The sequence below is a fragment of the Lithobates pipiens genome, unplaced genomic scaffold (assembly GCF_037356315.1).
Source record: "Lithobates pipiens isolate NorthernLeopardFrog02 unplaced genomic scaffold, aLitPip1_a1.2 Scaffold_16, whole genome shotgun sequence".
Lineage (NCBI taxonomy): Eukaryota > Metazoa > Chordata > Amphibia > Anura > Ranidae > Lithobates > Lithobates pipiens.
The window spans coordinates 224,414,096-224,442,057 of record NW_027507748.1 but is presented as its reverse complement, the minus strand read 5'-3'; the positions used below and the strand labels follow the sequence as shown (position 1 = coordinate 224,442,057).

Below are 27,962 nucleotides of genomic sequence, written 5' to 3'. Positions count from 1 at the left end.
GGAGGATCAGAGAAGACAAGAATCAAACAGCCTTTTTATACAACGTGGAGGATTAACCCCTTAGGTCCCACAGTGAGTAGAACAAGCATGATTTCCTGCATCTACAGACTGATTTTAGTGTAGTGGATTTATAGGAGCTAAAAAGCCAGCCAGGCTCCATTTTGTAGCAGACTGGCTTCAGTAAAGTGGATTGTGATTGGTTCCAGCACTGTGTATTGAATGAGTTGTCATCAGCAACTCATCTCCTCTCCCTAAATTGTCAGGCTTGCGTTGAACAGCTTCCATCCACAGCACTCAGCTCCCTCCTCCTCCAGCTCTATTATGTGTCTGAGTATCCCTGGAGGCAGCAGGAAAAGAAACATGCCTCCCCTTCCCAAGATGCTCCTTGTGCCCCTCCTCCTCCTCCTCATTATTCACTGCCCCTGAAGCCGGATCCTCCCCCTCCAGGATCTCACCCAGCACCTCCTGTACTCTCCTCAATCCCACACAGTGCTTGGGAGATAAGGGGATTTCCTGAATGCAGCTTCCCCAGCCTTCCCTCTCCTCTCCACACCCTCCTCAGCAACTCATCACATTCTTCAATAAGATGCAGCGTGATGAGCAGTGACACCAACTCCGCACAGCACGGGGGGGACTCCAGCAAGGCAAGCAGCTTGTGCTGAGGACAGGAGACGACCCGAGGAAGACAGCCCGGACATTCACAAGCTGCATCTGGAAAGTTCTCTGTGGAAGAGGTTAGTAATAAGGAAAAGAGGGGGGGGGGGCAGGGATCCCCATTATAACCTCATTAAGCGATGAGCTCGCAGTCATTGTCACTGCACGCCCCCCCCCCCCCCCATATGCAGAGGCTGATGGACTGACCCTGTTGCCAGGATCTGGTGTTTTGGTGAAAGTTGGGTCAACCAAGAAGGGTGGTGGGCAAATAGGAGGGAAGCACAGAGCTGGCATCATTGTTGATGTTGTCTGGAGAGATTAGAGGAGGCCTCCTCCTCCTTGGCTCTTCCCTGGCCTGCCTCTGGGCTCAGCCTGCCTTCAGTGCCAAGGCACAAGCCAGGCATCTTGTGTTTATTGTGTTTGGATTCCGCTAATGAAGTTCAGCATCTGCTGGGTGATGTGCCCATATGTAGCCCCCTCACTTTGCTGCCTTCACACTGGGCTCCATATTAGGAGGAAATAACAAGAAGTACCCTATGGCTGTACATGTCATTGGATGGCTATGGATGCTTCCCAAAGTGACCTGCGTTCTTCTTGCGTTCAGGTGACGGCAATCATTATGATCATTAGGGATGAGGGCAGGTGCATTCAGATCCTAGTGTGCCCTCCCGCCAGGAAGCTGGCACTGTACTGGGCTATCCATTTGCTGCCGGTGTTCTGCCGAGAAGGTTCCCCCCCAGCGGATGAGGACCCCCCCTGTACTGCGCAGTACTAAGCACAACAAAGTCTCCGAAAATAGCCGAAGCTAAACACAGTGAGTCAGCTGTACATGGCGCCTGTAACAGGGCCCCTCGCGGGCTTGCTTCGCTTGCCATGCTTTGGGCACGACCTCAGCATATTTTTATTCTAACTCTATGTCCACTTGGATGGTGGGGCTCGAATCCTGGACATAGGTTAGAATGTAGTGCGCAGGCGCAGTGTACAGCTGACTGACTGTGTTCAGCTTCGGCTGTTTTCACAGACTCCGTTGTGCTTTGTACTGTGCAAGCGCTGCGCCTGCGCAGTACAGGGGGGTCCTTATCCGCCGGGGGAACTTTCTCGGCAAGACACTGGGGCTTTCCTTTCCCCACACTTGCACAAATTAGTTGTGCTCATAAGTTTACATACCCTGGCAGAATTTATGATTTCTTGGCCATTTTTCAGAGAGTATGAATGATAACTCAAAAACTTCCAAATGACTTTGTGCCAGAAGGTTTGAGGTTGTCTCTGTGTTTTGGCGTATTGTAAGCGGGATACTTTGTGGCATTTGTGTAGTAATGGCTTTCTTCTGGCGACTCGACCATGCAGTCCATCTTTCTTCAAGTGCCTCCTTATTGTGCATCTTGAAACAGCCACACCACATGTTTTCAGAGAGTCCTGTATTTCACCTGAAGTTATTTGTGGGTTTCTTTTTGCATCCTGAACAAATTTCCTGGCAGTTGTGGCTCAAATTTTTAGTTGATCTACCTGACCCTCGTTTGGTTTGAACAGAACCCCTCATTTTCCACTTCTTGATTAGAGTTTGAACACTGCTGATTGGCATTCACAATTCCTTGGATATCTTTTTATATCCCTTTTTTCTGTTTTATACAGTTCAAGTACCTTTTCCCACAGATCCTTTGACAATTCTTTTGCTTTCCAATGACTCAGAATCCAGAAACTTCAGTTCTGCACTGGATGAAAGATGCAAGGGTCTGTCAGGAGTCCAGAAACTCATTCTACACACACACTAATTACAAGCAAACAAATCACAGGTGACGATGGTTACCTTTTAATAGCCATTCAAACCCCTTTATGTCATGTTATCAGGCCAAAATCACTAGGGTATGTAAACTTTTGATCAGAGTAATTTGGGTTGTTTTTGTTGTCATTATGATTTAAAAAGACTAAACACAGTTGATTGATAATAAATGGCTTCAGCCAAACCCTAACCATGAATGAAAGAAAAGTTTTTGTGTTATCATTCATATTCTCTAAAAATGGCCAAGAAATCATTAAACTTATGAGCACAACTGTATGTATGTAGGTGGTTTGTATGCTTGCGTCTGTGGGGCAGGGAATGTTTCAGCTGCTTATGATTGGCCCAGTACAGCGACAGCTTCCTGGCAGGATTGTTAGGAGCTGAACAGACCTGCGCTCATCCCTAATGATCATCAACGCCATCAGTCCAGTGTAGACTTGTGTTTCTCAAGGCGCCCCAACTGGTCATGCTTTCATGATTTCCCTCAGATGAAACAGCTGTGGTAATTACTAATGGCCCGTATACACGATGCGAAAATCGCACGAAAAAATACAGCTTTATTGCACGATCGTTTTGAAATCCGGTCGTTAGTATAGAGCTTTCGAAAAACGATCACGACAGTTCATCTGATATGCGATCGGACAAGCACAAAAATTGTTCTGGTACAATACAAGATCGTACAGTTGCCATCCAAAATTGCAACACAAATACACGGCAACACGTGACATCACTTTTGATTTTTATTCTGTCATACGGGAATTTTCGTAACTCTAGCAAACGCTTCAGGTTCGATGTACGAGGCAATAAAACCGAACAAGTGGCCTTTGCAGAATAATGGATAGCCTGAAAATATGACCTGTTGGGCCGCCTTAAAGACTGGAGTTGAGAAACGCTGGTGTAGACAACTTACAAGGTATAGGGGGTCTCCACTGCAGCCTATGACATCACTGAAAGATGGCTAACGCACAGGCTTACATTGCCGGAAGAGCATCTATGGATGTCCTCCCATGATCACGTTTCCCACACGCCCCCTGCAGCATGCATCAGCATGGATCTATAATTGCAGTGTCCTTGGGACACAGCTGATCACAATTCAGGCTAAAGTGCCCATCACAGCAGCTCTTTACACTATGATCAGCTATGATGGAAAACAGCTGGCCACATGCTGACTCGGAAGTCACTCCAGGATAGATGGCAGGGTCGGAGGAGGAGAACGATCATCTCAGGTAAGTTATTCATAATGAGCTAGTATGCTATGCATACTAGCTCATTATGCTTTTGCCTTGCGGGGTTTATTTTTATTTTTTGGCTTTACTTCCTCTTTAAAGTGGTTGTAAACCCTCACATATACCCAGTGAAGGTATTATCCTCAGGTAATACTCAGAAATCGCATCCTCCTACATGAGTTGTGTCTGTTTGAGCTGTCAGAGAAAAGGAGGCAGAGAGCTGACGTTACACTCCACAGAGCTCAGTAAGAAGAGCTCTGATAGCTGATTGGAGGAAAGGGACACCCCCCCCCCCCCCTTCACACAGGCTGTCAATTAGCTAGAGGTCTCTCCTCTGTCCATATTTTTTTATTGGTATCAGGAAACTTGTCAGAAGTGATTAATGCTGATAGCAGAAGAATGAAGCAGCAGACAGAAATGACACTTAATGCTTTTAATTGAGACAAGTACACGCTATAGAGGGATATGCTTTGTTCAGGTTTCGTGTCTGAGGTTTACAACCACATTAAAGTACATGCAATGCTTTGGGGAGACTGCTTGTGAACAAACTACAATCGATGATCAAATACGGTGGATATGATACAGATGTGGTTGAAGACTGTAGATGTGCTGAAGATTACATATATGGACTGGGGGCATTGTGCAAGAGATTGTTGGCGTTCCCCAAGTCCCTTTTAATAATCAGTGGTAACACTTACTGTTGGGGTCTGGGGGCTGCACAACAAATACCAAAAAGCTGCACATAATGTTAAAGCAGAACTCCAGGCACAGACATTTTTACAGATTCTTAATTGTGAAAACACGTTCACTCTAGGCAGGTGTGCAAACTGCAGGACCATTCTATTTACTTTTAAGATTCTCTATGCTGGTGATTACAGCTGCTGTATTCCTGGTTCTTCGGCTCTCATACAGTGAAGCGATCCTGTCATTTAACGGCCCCAAATTGCCTTCAATACATTTTAGGAATGAACAGGGGGAAAGGAGGAGCAAATAAATGATAGGATCATTAACCACTTAAAGTGGTTGTAAACCCTTACAACCAACTTTGACCTACAGGTAAGCCTAGATTAAGGCTTACCTGTAGGTCCAAGAAATATCACCTAAACCTACACGGTTTAGGAGATATTTGCCGAAAGACAGCGCCACGCAGGCGCGGCACCGTCAACGCCGAAGATGCAGCGCGTGGCGGCTCCCGTGTGCATGCGCGGGAGTGACATCATTGCGGCTTCGCCGAATCAGCGTCCCCCCCCCCCCCCGTGACTGGCGACATTTTGCTGGACAGATCGGACACTTTTTTTTTTGGCCTGATTTTGGGACCATTCACATTTGTACAGCGATCAGTGCAATTAAAAATGCATTGATTATTGTATAAATATGACTGTCACTGAAGGAGTTAACCACTAGGTGGTGCTGTAGGGGTAAGTGTGTGTGTCCTGGGGAGTGATTCTAACTATGGGGGGGAGGGGCTGTGTGTGTGACGCAACACTGATCACCGCTCCCGATTACAAGAAGCTGTGATCAGTGACAGTGTCACTAGGCTCTTCCTCTCCATGAGACTATCGCGGATATCCCCACGGACATCGAGTCCGCGGGACCCGCGATCATGCTCACGAAGCTCCTGGCGGGCACGCGCCCTCAACCGCCTCTTAAAGGGCGGGTTGATTCTGCCTGTACGTGCCCTTCTGCCACAGTATATCTGCGTGAGGCGGTCAGATTGCTAAAGAGCTGTTGAACGTGTGTGCAATAATGGCATCATTGTTTAGATGATTATCAACATATTATCGATGGCTAATAACAAATTTCTACAAATTACAAAGTCCTGCATAGATTCTAGACTCGGCAACATGACCGCACGGGTGTCCACCAAGGAGAGTGCTTCTCCAACACGGAGACTGTATGCGGGGAGGAGCCAGGGGTGCCGCTGAGGATCATCGGGTAGAGGAGGATCGAGGCCACTCTATGCAAAACGAACTGCACAGTGGAGTTAAATATGACATGTTTTTTTTTTTGTTTGTTTTTTAAATGAGGGTTTACAGCCCCTTTTAAGGGGTGAGGTGGGTATCTGCAAGAGTGGTTGGCATGCTGTGATTTTGATCAGTGGAACTTAAAAAAATAAAAATAAATTCAAAAAGTTGATAATTGGAAGCATGCAGTCTTTCTACCTGCCTGTTCTCTATCCCTATACAATTGTACACTTGAGCTGCGCATGTGCAGCTCGGTTTGCATTCCGGTGTCTTATCATACAAGGTCCCCCATCAGATAGCGTCTGCTGTGTACTGCGCATGCGCAGTACACAGTAACACAGATTCCGAAAATAGCCGAGGATGAACGGCGCCTGCGCACTGAGTCCAGGTTCTAGCCCCACCATCCAAGTGGAGCCGAGTCCGCTTGGATGGTGGGGCTACCACCTCCACTCACGGCGCAGGCGCCGTTCAGCTTCGGAAATTTTACGAACCTTCTTCTGCCCCGTATATGATGGCCGGACTGAATATGCCAGAACACCGGCACACTCCCTGTGTGCTAGGATGACTGCACTCCTGCCACGGGAGTTGCATCCTTCTCTGTGCTGGCCAATCACAACATTAACAAGATTGTTAATAGCTGGTTTAAATTCTTGCTACAAACTGAAAATTCTGAGAAGTATTACATCTTGTAAACTCATTCAAAATTCTACCCTCAACAAAAAGGATTCAGTATTTAGAGGCTCAGATATAAGGCCCCTTTCACACTGAGCGCCTCTAAACCACCAGTAAAACACTGAGCGCTTTTGTAGCGCTTTTCGGACACTTTTGAAGAGCTTTCCATTCATTTCAATGGAGAGGGATGTTTTTTCACCACCCTTCCAGTGCACTGTCCCAGTGTGAAAGCATTCATTTATTTTAATGGAAATAGGTTTTCATGAGCTTTTCAGGTGCTTTTTTATTTTTATTTTGTTTGCGTAAAAGCACCTGAAAAGTGCCTTGATGTGAAAGGGGTTTGTGTTCCCTGCAATGTTAATTTGCTTTATCACCAGGTCGACTTATTTTGGTGTTTTTGCTTGCTGTACAAGTCCTGAAAGTAAAGAGTAACTAGGGTCTTTCCATCTCGCCTGTCTGCACGCATTGGACTCAGTTAATAGGTAAATCATTTATTTGGCCTTTGAGACAGTGAGCAGACTTTTGGATACTACCTCCAACCTGTACAATATGGAAATTTTAGGCCCCTTGTACATGGGCCATGGCTGTTCCAATCAGCAGGGGATTCGGGAGCACTCGCTTTTATAACATCTGTGTCTATTTTTTTTCTACCCACACCTTAAAGCTACTTTCACACTGAGGTGCTACTATAGTGCCTGCAAAGCACCCTGAAAGAGCCGCTCAATTCACTTCAATGTGAAAGCCCCGAGGCTTTCACATTTTTGATCTACAGTTTTGAAAAAAACACAATATTTTGTACGTTTCGGTATAATAAATATCCCCATTTTTATTTTTTATATTTTCTAAAGCAAATTTTTTCTCATTTTATGCAGATATGTATTGCACATATTTTTGGTAATAAAAATCGCAATACGCATATATTGATTGGTTTGCGGAAAAAATTATTGCGTCTACAAAATTAGAGGATATTTAGGAGTTATAGCATTATTATTATTTATTTACTAGTAATGGTGGCAATCTGCGACCATTTTTATCAGGACTGCGACATTACGGCAGACACATCGTACACTTTTGACACATTTTTGGGACCATTGGCATTTATACAGTGGTCAGTGCTATAAAAAAAAAATGCACTGATTACTCTAAAAATTTCACTGGCAGGAAAGGGGTTAAACACTAGGGGGCGATCAAGGGGTTAACTGTGTTCCCTCTGTGTTCTAACTGAGGGGGGGATGGGACTGTCTAGGGGAGATGACAGATCATTGTTCATACTTTGTCTGATTATCAGTGCTCTGATTACATGCCTAGATGTCCTCTGTGAGGAGATGCCGCTGATTGTCTCCCCTCACAATCTGTCAGTGTGAGGCGAGGAGAGCCGATTTCCGGCATCTCCGTGTCTACATGTGACCGGCTGTGATTGGACATAGCTGATCACATGGTTAAAGAGCCGCGGCCACAGCTCTTTACAGAGATCGTGATCGTGCCATGTCCTAGCAACATGGCGCGGCTGCGATCGCCCCACTGTGCGCCCCCAGGGGCATGCGAGAGCGGCCGTTCTGGGTGCTATCATATGAAGTCCACGAGACGAGAGTCTTGTTTGACGGCGGTGCGGGTGGCAAGTGATTAATGGGATAACAACGAAGCTGCTTTGCTGGTGATATTGATGTAGTTATGCCAAACGTATTTTAAAAGGCATTTGTTTTGTACAATGTAAAAAAAATCGCGAATCAACGCTCACTGAACTTTTACTAACACAAAACTAGCAGAAGCTACCCAAAGGGTCGGCTTTTCAGAAATGAACTTCCTCTTTATACCTTCATAGTATGTCACTACGTGTTTGTCAAATGACAATTTGCAGATAGTTGGTATGCTAGACAAAATCCTGCACACGCTCCTTTGACAAAAGTCAGACGCTCGGTCGTCCAACAATCAGACCGCGTGTACGAGGTTTTAGTCTCTGATCTAAAGTTGCCATGGTGCTGCACATGTCATTTATGACACCACTCATTTGATGGCTTGACAGTTCGTTTGATGTATAAGCAGCCTTGATAGCATTCACAGCATGCCTTGAATATAACAGTTTTGGTAAACAGTTAAATTGATGGGTTTAGTCCCACTTTAACTTTATATGAAGGTCCTCATAATCTGTTGAAGGAGATTATTTCTAACCTACTACTAAATATGACTGTACTCCAGCTATTCGAGAGGTACATTGCCAGCTCATCCCTTTATGTACTGACACCTACAGTATGAGTAATACTTTTTGCCTACCTGCATTTGTAAACCAATACATTGTTCCCTTTAGTTTTTTTTTTTTTTTACATTGTTTCTTCTGATCTACCCACTGCTGCTGTGATACATAGCTGCATAGCATAAGAGGCTGATGAAACTTTTCCGAGCATGCCATTACTCTGCTTTCTGTATGCTTTTTGGGCTTTTGGTCTTCACTTCTACTTTGATGCCCTGCAAAGAAACTTGCAGGTGGCATTGGTTACCTTTATTTTGAAAATGCTAGATGCCTGGCTGTTTCTGGTTTTAATGCTTTCTGAATCACTGAAGACTTGTTCACACTAGCTTTGTTCTCTGAAGAGTGATCTGTGATGTGGATTGCTTTCAGCCTAATATACCGTATTTATCGGTTTATAATGCACACTCCCCCCCCCCCCCCCCCCCTAAAATCAGGGGGAAATCGGGGGTGCATGTTATACGCCGATCCCCCACAGTTTCTATCCCTTTCTGCAGCTCTCTGCGGCTTCCGGGTATTTTCGGCCACTCTTTGCTATTTTCGGCTGTTCTTGGCAGCTTTTGGCTTTGGCCGAGTGTGGCCAAAAATGGCCAAGTGCGGCTGAGAACTACAGAGCGCCGCCGAGATACACGGGACATCCGCTCTGTATCTCGGCACCATTTTTAAACGGCAAACACACTAACAAGGCTGCAATGCAAGGCTGCAAATGACACAAATAAGGCTGCATTGATGGGCATTTAAATGTAAGTTTGTTTGTTTTTTGTTTTTTTTTGTTTTGTTTTTCCTTTAAACTTCCCTCCTAAAAGTTTTTTTTTTTTTCTTTTAAATTTCCTCCTAAACTTGGGGCGCGTGTTATACGGTAAGCTTTTAGCTGATTTAAAGTGGTAGTATGGTCAATTTTTTAACTTTTACCTACAGGGAAGCCTATAATAAGGCTTACCTGTAGGTAAAAATATCTCCTAAACCTGTACGGTTTAGGAGATATTCCCCTCGGTATGCGCCGCTGACTGCAGCGGCGCATGCGCACAAGGGGGTTCTCTCCGTGAAAATCCGGCAGCGCTCGTGCGGCCGGACTGAAATCTCCCGCGCGCATGGGCGGGAGTGACGATATCGCGGCTCCGGCCACTCACAGCGCCGGAGCCGCGATACCCGGAAGAGAAGCCGAGGGAGCATGTCGGCTCCCTCGGCGTGGATCGGGCCAGATGTCGGGGCCTCGTTCTAAGGTAAGTATTTCATAATGAGCTAGTATGCGGTGCATACTAGCTCATTATGCATTTTGCTTTGCAGGTTTAAAAAATAAAAATTGCGGGTTTACTACCGCTTTAATAGCCAATTGGTATAAAGGCAGATTTGTGTGACTACAAATACAGTAGAAAGGGCATATCGTCTTCAATAGACACAATGGGGTTATTTACTAAAGGAAAATCCACTTTGTACTGCAAGTGCACTTGGAAGTAAAGTCACTGTAGATCCGAGGAGGACATGCAAGGAAAATAGCATTTTAGCTTGCATATGATTGGATGATAAAATCAGCAGAGCTTCCACTCATTTCAGATCTACCCCTTAGTTTTGAAGAGCGACTGCACTTCTAAGTGCACTCGCAGTGCAAAGTGGATTTGCCCTTCGTTTAAAAAAAAAAAAAAAAACCCTCCAATGTTTTAACACGAAGGTCACCCTTCGATAAAAGCAGGCTGTCTGACAGGCTTGGGCCTTGAGGAGCCTTTCTTAAATAAAACCTGTACTGTAAGAAATATGGGAGTTGTTCGTGCTGACCGCCTTCTCAAAATAAAAGAACGCAGCAAGAAAAGTCCTAGAAGCCAGAATATCACATTTGCGCACGTGCTCCAGGTCAATGACTCGTACATGAAAGGTCATCATCGTCGTCTTTTGTCTATGGGTATTACTATGAAAAACCAAGTGTGTGTCAAGGCAAAATGAAACATGCATACATTGAATTCTTTCCCACCAAAACAACGCTGCCGCTTTGGCTCCCAAGAGCCTTGCCTACACATTACGGAAATGGGAAGCGTCTCTTGGGAAAAGGGTTTGGAAGATGCAGTTTTGAGGGCTGCTACATCAGTGGGAACGGAGCTTTCCACAGCTGCCCCTGCAATGGTTTTACAAGCCTAGTCATTATGTCGCAGTGAGTAATAGATGCTTTTCACAAATTAAAAAACAAAAAATAATGCTGCAACATCCTCTAAAGTGGTGGAGGGCGGTCTGAGAATAAATGTGGGTAATGCTTAGACCTATACTTTAGGAAAATGCTCTACTAAGAGACAATTTTTGAACCTATAGTGTTGTTTAAATCAATAGCTCCGCATTATACTAATTGTCTTCTTTAACCACTTGAGGAGTACTCAGTTCTTTATCGCCCTAAATCCCTGGCGCTTTTTCTCTTTTATTTCTGCAACATTTTGGTTCCGGACATTATACTTTTTCAGTATTTGTAGTCTATACTATTGTATTATATAGTGCCGGATTTATATAGTGCCAACAGTGATTAACAACATGAGTACGCAATTTTTTTGTTTGTTTTATCTTAGGGCTTTAATATGGTAGCAAATTTGGATGCATATATATTTATTTTTTCTCAGATTTTTATTGGGAATAAATGGTTAAAAAAAAAATACACCCCCTCAATTCCAGAAAATTGGGAAGTCTTGTAAAATCTACATAAAAACAGAATGCAATGCTGTTCAAATTGCATAAACCCATAGTTTATTTACAATAGAAAATAGAGAGAGAACATATCAAATGTTTAAAGTGATATTAACTGCTTGCCGACCAGCCGCCGCAGTTACTCAGCTACGGCAATTCGCGCAGCCTACGCCGGCTCGTACACAGCGATCTGCGGGAGCGCACGTGTCCATTGGTTAGCAGGGGAGCCAATCGGCGGTTCAGCGGACTCAAAGGCCGCCCACGATCGTTCCCCCGCAGTGACAGAACGGGGATCTGTCATAGTAAACGAGGCAGATTTCCGTTCTGAGCGGGGATCACGCAGAGATCCCGTCTTTCTGCTATGCAGGAAGACAGATCTGTGTGTTGTCCCAGGCAGCCCATCCTCCCACACAGTTAGAAACACACTCAGGCAACACAGTTAACCCCTTGATCATCCCTGATGTTAACCCCTTCCCTGCCAGTGCCATTAGTACAATGTCGATGCATATTTTTAGCAAAGATCACTGTAATAATGTCACCAGTTCCAAAAAAAGTGTAAAAAATGTCAGTTAGTTGTCCGATCTGTGCGCTGCAATGTCGCAGTCCTGCTAAAAATTGCCATTACTAGTAAAAAATTCCATAAATCTATCCCTATGTTGTAGACGCTATAACTTTTGCGCAAACCAAATCAATGTATGCTTTTTGTTATTTTTTGGTTAAAAAAAAAAAAAAAAAAAAAATGTAGTAGAATACAAATTAGCCTAAATTGATGAGGAAATTTAGATTTATAAAACAAATTTTATTGGGTGTGTTTTATAGCAGAAAATAAAAAATATCTTTTTTTTTTTTTTTTTTTCAAAACTGTCGGTCTTTAAGTCCCCATTCACACCTGAGCATTTTGTAGCTTGACGCCTGAAGCTACAAAACGCTGGAGGGGAAAAAAATCCATTATTCTCATTACTCTCTTCGCGCGAATCGGGCTGATTTGGGCGTTTTTCTTCTTTTAACATTGGTGACCTTTTGCCCTGCACAAATTCGCGGCAAAACGCGGTAAAAAACGCCGCAAATCGCAGTAAAAACCGCTGCAAATCGCGGTAAAAACGCTTGAAAGCGCTATGCTCAGGTGTGAATGCAGCCTTATTGTTTATAGCACAAAAAATTAAAACCAGAGGTGATCAAATAGCGCCAAATGAAAGCTCTATTTGTGGGGGGAAAAAAGACATCAGTTTTATTTAGATACAGCGTTGCACGACGGTGCAATTGTCAGCCAAAATAAAACCATGCTGTAGCGTAAAAAAAAAATGACCTTGTCATTAAGGGGGCAAATCATTCCGGGGCTGATGTGCTTAAAGGCAAAAAATATTTCAAAGAAAATAACAAACATGTCATACTTACCTTCTCTGTGCAGTGGTTTTACACAGAGCAGCCCCGATCCTCTGCTTTTTGATTCTCCTCCTCTCGTTGTCCCTCTCTCCTGTCGAATACCCTCAGAGCAAGGCAAAAACATTTTTAAAATTTTTTTTAATAGAGTGGAGAGGGATTGGAATCCTTTTTTTTTTTTTTTTTTTTTTTTTTTTTTACCATTTTCAGTGAAAGTAAAAGAAAATCCCACATTTTGGGCGGTCCCCAGAAAAGTAATACAGGGACAACCTTTCAATGGGGACACTAGTTCTGGTATCCCAAAAGGAAACCCCTAATTTTCAGAGAATTTCTCTCACTTCCTGTTTGGCTATGGGACAGGAAGTGAAGGGTAATAATCTCTGAAATGGAACACAGATGGCAAAAAAAAAAATTCGGACGGGGTTATAACCCTCCCTTTCTCTATCCAAACTGGAAAAAAAAAAGTTTTCCTTTTTATAGTTTAACTTTAAGAAAAAAAAGAAAAGGTAATTTTGAAAGCAACAGCGAAAGCTGGGACAGGATAACCAAAATCTGGCAAAGTAAGTGGCACTAACAAAGAACAACAGCTCTGTCCAGAACTCTGTATCCCAAAAAAGTGCTGAGACAAATTAGCCACCATCTCTTCATCATTGTAAAATGCTTGGGTCTCAAGTGGTTACAAGTGAAAGTGTACTTTTAGTACAAATCCCTCCTGAAGTCTATGGTGCCTTCCATTAACTATGGTCTATGGCCTTTCTGAAGTCTGTCTTCATGTTCTAGCAGTGAGAAAGCCAATCCAAGCAATAATCAGAACGGTTCATTTTCGATCCAATTTCTATTGGCTGATGGCACAGGCTTCCTGAACATGCACACATCACAATGGGACCTGTCATCCCATGCCTTTTAGGAAAACATTGTTTACTTCAAAGATAAAGCCTCCTGCAGGATGTAGGAACCAAGGTTTAGACCTTAAGCCGGGTACACACTACAGTTTGACAGCTCCAGTCGGAGCCGCTGTACTAACCATGCAAGGTTAGTTCAGTGATCTCCCCCGCTGAGCTGTTGTGTTCTGACAGGGGGACGGCTCCCCCGCCAGAACAAGCCGATAAGCAACCTCTACCATTGGCTGAGAGTGATGATCGGGAGTCTTATAGGGTGCTGGTTTTCCAGTATGCACTTATGACAGAAGCCACCCGAACGGCCGGCTTCTGTCAGACAGACTGACATACACACGGGCCGAAGTTTTTATATTTATTTTTTTGGAACCGGATGTTGTCTCCTGACATTCGGCCCCTGTGTACAGGGCATTGGGGTGAAGTTGAAAACTTCTTTAACGTTGTTTATCTGTACAAATCATTAACCATTAGAAAACTAACAACTCAATAACCTGTACATGCCTGTAAAGTATGACCTCAAAAGACTATTCAGCAATCATGCGATCCAGTACCTCACATGGTCTCCTATATATCAAAACGGCACAAGCTATGGGATGGAAAGCCACCATTTACAGCACAGAAGACCTATTTTTCCACATTGAAAAAAACACGAATATATATATATATATATATATATATATATATATATATATATATATATATATATAATATATATATATATATATATATATATATTTTATAAAAAAAAAATTTTTTTAGGGTACTGTTTTGTTGCAAGCTTCCTTCTTCTTTTTTTTTTTTTATTTTTTATTTGAGGGTTGAAACCAAATTGGAAAAATCAGGAAGTGCTATATCTACTTTAGCAAGAACTAGTCATGTACCACAATCTAGTGCCGCAAGTTCCACAATACAATCATCAAATGAGTCTAGGGAATTTTGGACAATCGTTGTTGCAACGTCCTCTTTTCTTTTCTTCTTTTTTTTTTTTTTTTATGTCGCCTTCCGCTGCAGCACACTAGCCTTTGCTTCGCTTTGACCCTTCCTAGCAGAAAGCAGACCTTTCCTTTAAAACATATTTCCACTTTTGTAGTCAAATGTCAGAATGTTGCATTCCAATTCATGCAGCATATCAAAAATGTTTACTTCTTCCCATAGAGAAGATATCATAATTGGTACTAATGACTTCTGGATAGTCTTAAAGTTGAACTCTAAACCTACTCTGCCACATTGTAAACTTAATCTATGGAGACCTGTAAAGCAAAAATCGTTGTACTTGCGTGCTCTGCAGCCCATCCGGTCCCCCACCACCACCAGAACACTCCGGTCAACGCTTTTAGCCATTGGCTGAGAGAGTTGATTCTGAGCTGGTCAGCTGCTTGTTTTCCAGCATGCTCGGTCGCCATACACACTGGCCGAATGTCGACCAGTTTTTATTGAACCGACCGATGTCCCACGACATTTGGCCCATATGTACTAAGGCTTTATTTAGACTGTAGCAAAGAGTAGGTTTATTGTTAGATTTTGATTGGAATTCCACGTTAACTCTCTTAGGCCCCTTTCACACTGGGGCAGTGTGGGCACTGGCAGTAAAACTGCTCTATTTTTAGCACCACTTTGCCGTTGTTTTAGTGGTGGGATTCGGCCACTAGCGGGCGGTTTTAACCCCCCTGCTAGCGGCCAAGAAACTGCAGCGGCAGCATAGCCGAGCTGCCCCATTCATTTCAATGCTCCAAAGATGCTGCTAGCAGGACTTTTTTTTTTTTTTTTTTTTTACCGTCCTGCCAGTACACTGCTCCAGTGTGAAAGCCCTTGGGGGTTTCACACTGGAGTGAATGGAGGGGCTCTTTCAGGGCGCTTTGTAGGTGCCATTTTTCGCATTGTAGCGCCTGCAAAGCGCCCAGTGTGAAAGGGTCTTATTGACATACAGTGCAGGATTTGACCTTTAAAAAAAAAAAATACAGTGCAGGAGGGATTATTCAAAATTTTTAACCCTTTTAGGATAGAAAGAGTTCTTATCTGGTTTACAACTGATGAACTGCAAACCTAATATAGACAGGGCTAGTCATGTTTAACATTACTCCACGGCTCCTTCCTAAACATTATTAAAGGGGTTGTAGAGACAGAAGGCTCTTTTATCCCAATTCATTCGATGCATTAAGATAAAAATCCCCCCCCCCCCCCCAGCCCCCCTAAGGCCCGTTTCACATGATAAGCCTGCTGGGATCTGGCCACCTGTTGACTTGTATGGGCAGGCAGATGTCAGTGGAGATGTGTTCGCTGACACCCGCCTGCCATCGGTCTGATAAGATCTGCTCAAAACAGACGTACGGTGTTCGCCATCCATCGATCAGATGAAAACGGACAGCCAGATCAGCAGGGCTCTGACAGGTCCGTCCCAGTGAGCAGAGATGGACCTGTTATCCGCCGACTCAGTGGGGATAAATGGAGCGATCTCCCGCTGAGCTGGTGGAGCTTGCTGAGTGGATCCGCTCCGTGTGAAAGGGGTCTAACACTTAACTGGGGTCTCATCTCTCCAGCGATGTCCACCAATGTCTCAGCCATCCGGGATTCTCCCTCCTGATTGGCTGAGACAGCAGTGGCGCTATTGGCTGCCGCTGCTGTCAATTAAGTTCAGCTAGCCAATCGGGGGAGAGACAGGTCTGAAAGGACACAGGGAGCTGTGACTCAGCTCAGGTGCCCTCTGGGGGCACTGAACAGGAGGACGGGGCCAGAATCACAGAAGAGGGACCTGACAGCTTGTGCACACATCATTTAGACTACACCTCAACGCGTTTCATCCACCAGGAACTTCCTTTAAGAGCATTATTCTTTGTGCCAAGCCACACTGGGTACTTTTACCTGTGATCATGTGAAGATAAGAGGAAAAACCTGAACTGTTGAGTATTCTTCTACTCTTCAAATTGTGGTGGCTTTTAAAATGCTACAATTCAATGGTATTTTCCAGGTTGCTTTTTCATTTTGATGCCATCTAAACTGCTTCTTTGTAACCTAAAATCTTGGTATTCTTTTTGAGGCTGGATTTACAGACTTTGCATGTGATTCCCACTGCATTGCTGTGCAGATCACGTGTGATGTCTGTACGATGCAAAATTCAGCCATGCAATCTGGCTGAAATCGCATCGAATTTGCATCAAAATGGTGCAGGACCCAGCGGTTCAGAGGTCAGTGTGAACTACCTGCGAGTGACATGCGATGCGGGAACCCGCACTGGAGTCGTGTTGGTTCTCGCATCGCATGTGTGAAGCTGGCCTAAATGTACATGTTTTAAAGAGCCTTTAAAGCGGTAGTAAAATCATTACAGCGGTGATGGCATTTTTATTTATTTTGTGCACATTTGTGCATTGCACCTGCATAGGTGTGAATGGAGCCTAAGAGAATATTGTCAGTCTAATGAGATTGTAGCTTAAAAAAAAAAAAAAAAAAAAAATGAAATCTCATTAGACTGACAATATTTTCTTAGGCTCCATTCACACCTATGCAGGTGCAATGCACAAATGTGCAAAGAAAAAAAAAAAACAGTCCATTTAAATGAAGATATTTGTAAATCAGCCACTACTAGAACTCTTAAAGCAACATTAAACACAAAAGCAAACATGTATTTATTATATTGCAGCTTGCCAGTTCCTTGGATGTGATGGCTGCATTCGTTTTCTTTTTAGCCTTACTTTCATTAATTTCCATCTGATGATCCAGCGAGTAAATCTATTGGTTTTTGAACAGAAAAAGCTTTCCTGAAAATGTCAGAGGATTGAGGCAAACCATTCAAGACTGACTGGATTGCTTACAATGATTAACTTTTGTTTGTTCATGTAACTTTTATCCCAAAGGAAAAAACAATATTTTACCTGGAGTTTGGCTTCAATTTGTTAGTATATCTAAATAGTGTTGGGCCAATGATTCAGGCTGAGCAAAAATTCAGCCCTTACTTTGCCCGTTCGAGTTTTCACACAAATTTTCTGTACGTTCGACGTACTGTTGACCCACTGAATGCACAGTCAATATGTTAGGAGCGGGGCCTAGGAAGCCGGCCACTGCGTCCTTAACAATGGATGAGTCATCAGCTGTCAACTGGCTTCCCCGCTGACAGCTGAAAGGGAAAAAAAATGCTGGTAATAAAAAAAAATCATAAAAAAAAAAGACAAAAACCGCCTGGGGTGAAAACAATACATTCCATGGTGTTTATTCAGACATTGCAAGGCAGAGGTGCAGAGCGACTGACAAATGGTATAGTACCACCATCTAAACTATTGCTGGTGCATTTGTTTCTGTATTGCAATGCTTAACAGGCTCCAAGTAAAAAAAATAGATAAAAAAATAAATAAAAAATGCAATGTTTTTTTACCTGCAAAAAGATGTGCATTTATTATTTATTTTAAATGTATCCTTTAACAACAGATGGAATAAAATTACCAACACTAATGCTAGCCATAACCAGATTTTGAGGCTAGGGCAATTGAATATAGGCAACTTATTCATGAAATAAATCAACTTCAAGGGTTTTATTTTTTATGGATTGAAATATTCTTGCAAATGTATTGAATAGGATTGCGTTGGAATTAAACTGAATATAGGAACCCGTCAAGCAATCTGAGAATGAAAAGCAACCAAATATTCCTCTATTTATGACCTAAGCGTTTTCCTATCGTAGGACAATTGAATCCAAACTGAACAATCAGGTTTCCACGTTTCCATGGCCAGCTGTGGGTAGTGCCATTTTTATTCACTCGGTTAGTCATCTCCTCCCCTTGCATTGTGAGAAGAAGCCGTGAAAAACCATCATTGTTTGGCATGCATAGCAAGAAGTAGAACCTGCATATGTAATTATCAAATGTTATTTTGTAGGACCCCCCCCCCCCCCCTTCTTCTTCTTCTTCTTCTTCTTCTTCTTCTTTTTTTTTTTTTTTTTTTTTTATATGCCAAATTTTTTGTTTAATGTTGAAATAGAATTCATGGTAAATAGACTTTTTATATTTTATATATTCTTTATTAGGACAAAAAGGCACAATGTATATACGTGTGTATCTAAGAAATATAGGAATGGATCACAGAAGAGATTTGTGCATGAAGATAAAATGCCATAGTTACAGATGTAGTTTCATTAGGATACAGTACAAATGATGAACACGTGACCGTTTTAGGGTCTGGGTTGGTGGGGTGGACCAAAAGGGAATTAATGGTGAAGGAGATGTATAAGTCAAGTCTTTTGGCCAGTGGACAGATATAGGATATAGGGTGAATTTCTGTAAGAACTGGGAGTTTGGTGATGGGAGGTTGAGTATGGCTAAAAGATGATTTGGGGTCCCCCTCCTAGCAGGGGAGTTTCCCCTGATGAAGTCATGTGACCCGTGATGCAGGCAGAGCCTGGGTGAAGCAGACCGGAATTTATGTATTTTGAAGGAATAGCTGTATGTGTTTTAAGGCATGCAAGAAGTTTTTAATTTGAAGTGGTTATAAAGTCAGATTTTTTTTTTTTTTTTTTTATCTTAATGCATTCTATGCATTAAGATAAAAAAACCTTCTTTGTGCAGCAACCTCCCCAGCACCCCTTAATACTTACCGGAGTCCATCTCGATAATTGGCTGAGACGGCAGCGCTGCGCCATTGGCTCCTGCTGCTGTCAATCAAAGACAGTGAGCCAGTGAGAGAAGGGGCGGGGCCTGAGCTGCAGCTCAGTGTCTGAATGGACATAGAGAGCAGCGACTTGGCTTGGGTGCCCCCCATAAAAAGCTGCTTGCTGTGGGGGCACTTGGCAGGAGGGAGGGGCTAGGTGCGATGCCAAGGGACCTGAAAAGAGGAGGATCAGGGCTGCTCTAGGCAAAACCACTGCACAGAGGAGGTAACTTGTTTGTTATTTTTAAAGCGAGAAAAACAGGCTTTAGTATCATTTTAAATGTGAGGTGTGAGCCGAGATTTTATTTTTTAATGATCACATTCTGCAGTCTCATGTTTTTAAGTAAATGGTCACAATGTCAATCTGATATTTAATATTAGGTTTGTTGTAGGGACAGTGTCAGTTTTGTACAGTACATTAATTTAATAAATGATTTCTGAACACTGGTTATTTCTTGATTTTTGGGCACATTAATTCACTGGTGTTATTGTGCCACCTTGTACACCAAGCAGGTTCAGGTTGTTCTTTGGCTCACTGGAGTATTGTGTGTTTTTTTTGTCTCTTGGGTTTTGTGGCAGCTTATTATCTACTCACTTGGGCTTTATGACTTTTTGTTAATTTTCTCATAGGAGCTTTTAGTCTTTATTATTTTCCCTCCTAATGGAATTGAATTGTATTGCTGTTGCTAAAGCACAAATGTAATCACATAATTGGACCACATCCCTAATTTACCATGTCTATTTTTTTTAATTATGGTTATTTATTTTATATTTTAAGGGGGTTTTCAGAAAAATTGGGAGGATAGGATTGTGACCCCTCAGTGAAATAGTATTTGATTTTGCAAATAACAGAAATACAGCTACCCCAATAATGTCTAGTAGTGTTTGACAACATGTCCAATGAAAAAGGTGTGTGTGTTGCTAGAGCATCTTATTCATTTTTTTTTTTTTTTGCCACATCAGCGAATCCTCAAGGAGACTAGAATCAACTTTACGTTCATCGCTGTCTCTTATTTATTTTCACATCATTGTAGCAAGTTTATTTACTCCCACTTTTTTTTTTTTTTTTTTTTTTTATTGGGATAGATCTCTTTTATAACTTTATTTCTTTATCGTTTAAAATATAACATTATTACGTCACCCGTCCTATTTTATAATAATTTACCCTCTTATTCTAAAGCTGGCTGCAGTACTAGTTTTTATTTTAAAATCTTAATTGTAGCCCATGGGCTTGTTTACTTGTCTACTGGGCACTTTTACCCCCTTCCCGCCAAGGCCAATTTTCAGCTTTTTAGCGCTGTCGCACTTTGAATGACAATTGCGTGGTCATACAACACTGTACTCAAACAACATTTTTATCATTTGTTTGAGACAGAGCTTTCTTTTGGTGGTATTTAATCACCACTGGGCTTTTTTATTTTTGTGCTAAAAAAAGATAAAAATACAGAATTTGGACGAAAAATAAATAAAAATTTTCTTAGTCTCTGTTAACAAATTTAGTAAATAAGTAATTTTTTCTCCTTCACTAGTGTGTGCTAAGGTTGCACTGATGAGGTGGCATTGATTGGCATCACTGCTGGGCACTGTTGGGGCTGCACTGATAATCGGTGCCCTGATTATCTGAGCAGCTCTCCTCTCCTCACATGCTGTCGGTGTAAGGAAAGGCATGCTGATAACTGGCATTTCCTTGTTTTACATGTGATCAGCTGTGATTGGACACAGCTGATCACATGGGTAAAGAGCGTCGTCATTGACTCTTTACCAGGATTGGTGATGCGCCATGTCCTATGGACAGGGTGCATGGCCAATTGCTGTAGCCCCACAGTGAGAATGGGAAGACATTATATGACATCATCTCAGAACGAGAATGCCGCCACCCACCTGTCATTTGACAATACGGTGGGCAGGAGGTGGTTAAAACCCTTGTGCTGTGAAATTGTGAGAGCTTTAGTTTTTATTTTAAAGACGTAGAAAAACAGCCAGAGATGTAAAAACCATTGGGCTCTCCTGCAGGTTTTAGTCATAATGTATGACTACATAGTAGCACATTTTGACAAACTTACCTGTACACAGAGCCCTCCAGGGCATCTCTGTCACAGCTCCATGACATGGCCATCTTTACCTGGACTTCCTTCCGTCACTCCCAAGAACATGTGTCTCTGGCATGGAACGGAGCTCTGAAGGTCCAGCATGGCTTTTCAGAGCATGTGCGCACATTAAGTCATCAGCTGCATGTTGTGTGAATATGTCCTAGACAGTGCAAGTTATTAAGAGATATATTCACTGTACCTACAGGTAAGCGTTATTATAAGCTTACCTGTAGGTACAAGTTCAAAAGTAGAGTTTAATTCCACTTTAAAGTGAATCTAAAGGTAAAAAAACAAACATGTTATACTTGCTACTCTGTGCAGTGGTTTTTCACTGCACAGCCCCCACCCTTCTCTTCTCGGGTCCCCTGCTGCTCTTTTGGCTCCTCCCCTCCTGCCAAGTGCCCCCATAGCAAGTCGCTTGCTATGGAAGCATGGGTGTGTGTCTCCAATGACACACAGAATGTAGCTCGCCCCCACCCCCCCACTTCCTCTGGAATGGCTGTGATTGACCGCAGCAGGAGCCTATGATTCCTGCTAACTCTCTGTCCAATGAGGAGAGTGAGAGCCGCAGGTCTCAGGCACAAGGCTGGATCAAGATCGGGCTCAGATAAGTATAGGGGGGAACTGTTTGCAGGTGTGTTTTTATTTTTTATTTTTATTTTTTTTACCTGTATATAATGCATTAAGGTAAGATACCTCGTACCACTTTACTATTTTTAGCTGTTTGTGGAAAAGGGTTATGTAAAGGGCACACACAGTGGTTGGGGGTGCATGTGCATGTATTTTCCCAAATGCTTTTGGGAGACTTCAGATGTGTTTTTGCAACATTTAGCCAGGCTTTTATGTTTTTCTTCATAAGAAAAGACTTCCGTCTTGCCACTCTACCCCATAGCCAAGACATAATAGTTTCTTGAAACTATCAATGCCTTTTTCTGAGACCACCGGCTTTGGAAGGGAGTTCCAAATCCTTGCCACTCTTACAGTAAAGAACCCTCTACGTAGTTTAAGGTTAAACCTCTTTTCTTCTAATTTTAATGAGTGGCCACGAATCTTGTTAATCTTCCTTTTGTGAAAAAGTTTTATCCCTATTGTGGGGTCACTGGTACGGTATTTGTGTATTGAAATCATATCCCCTCTCAAGCGTCTCTTCTCCAGAGAGCATAAGTTCAGTGCTCACAACCTTTCCTCATAACTAATATCCTCCAGACCCTTTATCAGCGTTGTTGCCCTTCTTTGTATTTTTTCCAGTACATCCTTTGAGGACTGGTGGCCAGAACTGGACAGCATATTCCAGGTGCAGCCAGACCAGAGTCTTGTAGAGTATTATTGTTTTTTATCTGTGGAGTTGATCCCCTTTTTACAGTACAGTAAACTAGAGTAATACATTTTGCTGAATATATGTATAAAAATGGGGACTGGTCCAGTGAAATATGGAGACTGCCGTTTCTGATCTTCGTCCAAAAATTTGAGTCTCCAGGTTCTGTAAAGAATCAGCATGTTTGTTTTTTTTTCTTTCTATACCTTTCTATCCCAGTGACCACTGCCCCCCCTCATTTTTGCAGTGATGTTATGGGGACGAGGAGTAAGGGGAAAATTCACCAAAAATATAACACTTTCCTGCTCTAGCCAAAAATGTAAGACATTTGGCAACCAGGATTTGTCTGAGCTTTTAACTTTACTCCCGTCAGTATTAGAGAAAACTGAAGTCACAGCTTTATTTGGGACATTACAGACCTAAAGGTGGCAATCCCCTGGAGCAGCACGATTAATTGTTAAAGATTAGAGATCGCAATCTTCCCAATCTTAAAAAAGCATTTCCTGGATTCCATGCAGAGAGTTCTCTGCTCAAGCCGACAGCTGTCAAACCCCCCCCCCCCCCCCCCCATAAAAACGGCAGCCTGCCAAGTTTTTCACAACGTCCCTTAGGTGGAGATGAGGAGAAACATTGTAACACTTTAGTTCTTTTAGATCAGGGATATGCACTTAGCGGACCTCCAGCTGTTGCAGAACTACAAGTCCCATGAGGCATTGCAAGACACCAACAGCCACAAGCATGACACCCAGAGGCATGATGGGACTTGTAGTTTTGCAACAGCTGGAGGTCCGCTAATTGCAGATCCCTGTTTTAGATCAAAGGATCAGCTTCCGTCTGTAAATGAGGTCAATTGAAACACTTAAAGTATAACTTCAGTCATATTTATTTATTTTTTAAACTTTCCATCTATTAAATCTTCTGCCCTTGTTTTACCTTTGGATAGTAAAACATTTTTTTTCTGACAGTAAATACCTTATACAGCCCACTTCCTATTTCTTACCTGGAAAAAAAATTAGGCTTATGATGACATCGTGACTCGTGAGAGTTTGTCAGGAATGGAGGAGGGATAAGTCTTAAGAGGGCCAATGAGAGCTGCATGGTTGGAGGTGTGCCTCTGTTGTGTGTCTGTGTAAATCCAAGAAGTGAACCAGCAGCAGCTTTAGCCGCCCACAGTTAAAATGTTTGCAGCCAGACTGTTGACAAGTAGAGAATCGCAGTATATATATAAAATAATATGCAAGTGGTTGGAGGGAAGCTTCAGAATGGCAAAGATTTTGTTTATATTACAAATTATGTGAGCAGACTGCAGTTCCTCTTTAAAGACTAAACATTTTATAAATTTTTTTTTTTTTTTTTTTAGCAGAGACCCTAGAGAATAAAATGGTGGTTGTTGGAATCTTTTATGTCAAACTATTTTTGCACAACGATCTTTCAAACGCAATTTTATTTTGGAAAGAATACACTTTTTTTTTTTGATCGAGCGGTTCAAAAATTTTCAGTTAAACTGGGCCTGCATCCAGTCAGCTGCAGGCGCTGTCCAGGCATTCATCAGCCGCTGTTAAATACAGTAGCCCACTGCCTGAAATCCTCTATCCACAATGTTTAGCGGGGATTGAGGAATTAATAGAGTTCTGTCTTTCCACCCCATTGGTTGAACAAGCGAAATCTACATGTGTATGGCTAGCTTTAGTCCGTTCAGGAGTGCTACATGTTTTTTCCAAAACGTAAATGAGCTACGCATACTGTAGGTAGAAGAGAAACCTTTATAGGATGATACCCTTTTTCTATTTATTTTTTATATTTTTTTCTTCTGTTTTGTTTTTTTTAACGCAGAAGTGTCTCTTTCTGACAATTTTATATTGTTAAAAAATAGGTGTTTCTTTACATTGGACATTTATAATTATACTGTGTTAGACATTGTTAGCCCTCAAAACTTCCTGTGCCCAAAGAACGTTTATTGGGATACAGTGTTGAGTAATGGGCTTTGTGTTCTGTCATGGCATATAATGCGTCAGGAAGAGATGTCGTCTCTGTTCTGTATCTGTGAACATGTTCCTGGCTTGTTTCTCTTCTGCTTCTTCCCTCCCATTCTATGCATATCATTAGCTGTAATTGCGGAAGGTTTTCAAGTATGAGTCTTCCTATCCATTTGTTCAGGGTGGTTATCCTCCTGTGTGACGTGCAGCATTAAGCTGGCCCTGGGATTTACTGTAATATTTAGCAGTATATGTGGTTTCTGAAGCTTTTGTTCTGGTCTGTGATGTCATGACTGGGGGGATTAGGAAGAGGTCTAGCTGATACTAGGACAAGGTGAGGTGCGATGGGAGGGGGAAAAATTTAGTATTTTTGGTTTACAGGATCCACTTTTTTTTTTTCTTTTACCCAAATCTTTTCAATACATTACAAAGAACAGAGAAGTGTTTCTAAACCCAATAAAAATTTTTTTGTAGATCTTGATCTTTAACCACTTGAGACCCGTGCTATAGCCGAATGACGGCTACAGCGCGAATCTCCTTTGCCGGGACTACGTCTATTGACGTTGTCACGTGCACGAGCGGCCTGCGCGCTCTGTGATCGGCGAGTCTGAGACTCGCCTGATCACCGATCCGAGCAAGGGGTCGATCCCGACCCCTTATCACGTGATCAGCTGTCAGCCAATGACAGCTGATCATGTGATACAACGGAGCCGGTAAAAAGAGCCGATCACCGGCGGCCGTGATCGGGACATCAGTCCCGATCACGGCCAGCCCTGCCAGTGCCCACCTGCCCCCTGCCAGTGCCCACCTGCCCCCTGCTTTGCCACATCAATAAATAATGTGTCCCCCCCCCCCCCCTGTCAGTGCCACCCAGCAGTGCCCACAGTGCCACCCAGCAGGGCCCACAATCTGCCTCAACTAAGGTGCACCCCAGTGCCACATCTGTGCCCATCAGTGTCATCTACCAGTGCCCAGCGGTGCCACCCATCAGAGCCACCCATCAGAGCCACCCATCAGAGCCACCCATCAGAGCCACCCATCAGAGCCACCCATCAGAGCCACCCATCAGAGCCACCCATCAGAGCCACCCATCAGAGCCACCCATCAGAGCCACCCATCAGAGCCACCCATCAGAGCCACCCATCAGAGCCACCCATCAGAGCCACCCATCAGAGCCACCCATCAGAGCCACCCATCAGAGCCACCCATCAGAGCCACCCATCAGAGCCACCCATCAGAGCCACCCATCAGAGCCACCCATCAGAGCCACCCATCAGAGCCACCCATCAGAGCCACCCATCAGAGCCACCCATCAGAGCCACCCATCCGTGCCTATTAGTGCCGCCTTAACTATGCCTATTAGTGCCGCCTTAACTATGCCTATTAGTGCCGCCTTAACTATGCCTATCAGTGCCCACCAGTGCAGCCTATTAGTGCCCACCAATGCAGCCTATCAGTCCCGCCTCATCAGCGCACTTCAATGAAGGAGAAAAATGACCTGTTTGCAAAATTTTATAACAAACTATTAAACATGATTTATTTATTTTTTGCATCTTTTTTTGTTTGTTTAGCAAAAAATAAAACTCCCAGCTGTAATTAAATGCCACCAAAAGAAAGCTCTATTTGTGGGAAAAAAATGATAAAAATTTCATTTGGGTACAGTGTTGTATGCCCGCGCAATTGTCATTCAAAGTGCATCAGCGCTGAAAGCTGAAAATTGGTCTGGGCATGAGGGGGGTTTAAGTGCCCAGTAAGCAAGTGGTTAACCAGTTGTCAACCGGCTCACGCCGATATAAGTTGCCAAAGTGACACGAGTGCGCAAAACTATGTACCCGTACGTCACTGCGTCATCCGCGGCTAGCGGGCGTGTCCATGGATCCCACGGACTCTATGTCCGCCGGTGGCCCGCGATCGTAACATGGAGAGGCAGAACGTAAACAAGGCATTTCCCTGTTCTGCCTAACAACATGACAGGGATCTACTACTCCCAGTGATCTGTCATGTTCTAGTGAGCCCACCCCCCCCCCCTACAGTTAGAACATGCTGAGGGAGCAGTGACATTTACACAGTAATCGGTGCATTTTTATAGCACTGATCGCTGTATACATGCCAATGGTCCCAAAATTGTGTCAAAAGCTGACAGCAGAGGAGAAAAAAAAAGCTGATCACTGGCTTATCTTAAAGGGACATCGGTTCCTAAGAGGACGAGGCAATTGTGCCCACAAGTGACACCTATCGATGCCCACCAGTAGTGCCAATCAGCGCCAGAAGTGCTGCTTATCACTGCCACCCAGCAGTGCCACTTATCGGTGCCCATCAGTGCCGCCTCATCAGCGTACATCAATGACAGACAAAAATTATAAAATTAAAAAAAAAAAAAAAAAAAATGCAGAGGCGATCAAATACCACCAAAAGAAAGCTCTATTTGGGAGGAAAAAAATTATAAAAATTTAATTTGGGTACAGCTTTGTATGACCGTGCAATTGTCATTTAAAGTGCGACAGCGCTGAAAGCTGAAAATTGGTCTGGATAGGAGGGGGGTTTAAGTGCCCAGCAAGCAAGTGGTTAAACAAGGTCTAAATGGGCCATTGACGTGCATCACTGTTGAACTTAGGAATGTGTCTTTGCAAAATTAAACTAAATGAAATCCTTTCTTATTTTTGCTTGGGGATTAGAAGTCTTGTCAGTTTTTGGGGATTTCTGCACCCCTGATGGGATGAAGACACCGCCCAAATTTTGCCAGTTTCTCCTTCAAATTTATTCTCTTCCTGTCACATAGCCAAACAGGAAGTGAGGGTAAAATCCTACCAATGTCTTTCCTTGGGGACACACAGGTCACTCTAAATAGTTTCCCCATTAGGTAACTTGCACTCTTGCATTTAGCAGTGTACACCTCAAATTATTAGATATCTTGGACTTTGGGGTTTATTTACTATAGGCATATCCACTTTGCACTACAAGTGCACTTGGGAGTGCTGTTGCTGGAGATCCGAGGGAGACCTGCAAGGAAAATAAAAAACAGCATCTTTGCTTCTACATGATCGGATGATAAAATCGCCAGTGCTTCCCCTCAGATATACAGAAAGTACACTTGAATTGCAGTGTGGATTTGCCTTTAATAAACCCCAAAATACCTAATAATCTGGGATGTACACAACAAAGTGCTAGAGTCCAATTTGCCTAATGGGGACACTAGTTAGATTGACCTGTGTGTCCCCAAAGAAAGACATTGGTACAGTTTTACCCTTACTTCCTGTTTGGCTATGTGACATGAAGTAAAGCCAATTTTTAGAAAAGGGACACAAAGCCCAACCTAAAAAAGATGAGCAGGGGTTCTAACACGTTTCCCACAAATGCCCATAATTAGAATAGGATTGTCTTAAGCTAGATTTTAGCTCGGTACTCTATATCAGTGCTTCTCAATCCTGTCCTCAAGTACCCCCAACAGGCCATGTTTGCAGGTTTTCCTTCA

General features: G+C 43.0%; 1 protein-coding gene across 2 annotated transcripts in view; it reads left to right on the top strand.

Moving 5' to 3' along the window:
* Positions 1–356: 356 nt before the first annotated feature.
* The window catches only part of CUEDC1 (CUE domain containing 1), a 163,043-nt gene continuing 135,437 nt past the window's right edge, over positions 357–27,962 (top strand). For both annotated transcript variants that reach the window (XM_077481124.1, XM_077481123.1), the window contains exon 1: positions 357–734. The gene's annotated coding sequence lies outside the window, so the exon portion shown is untranslated. The remainder of the gene's footprint in view (positions 735–27,962) is intronic.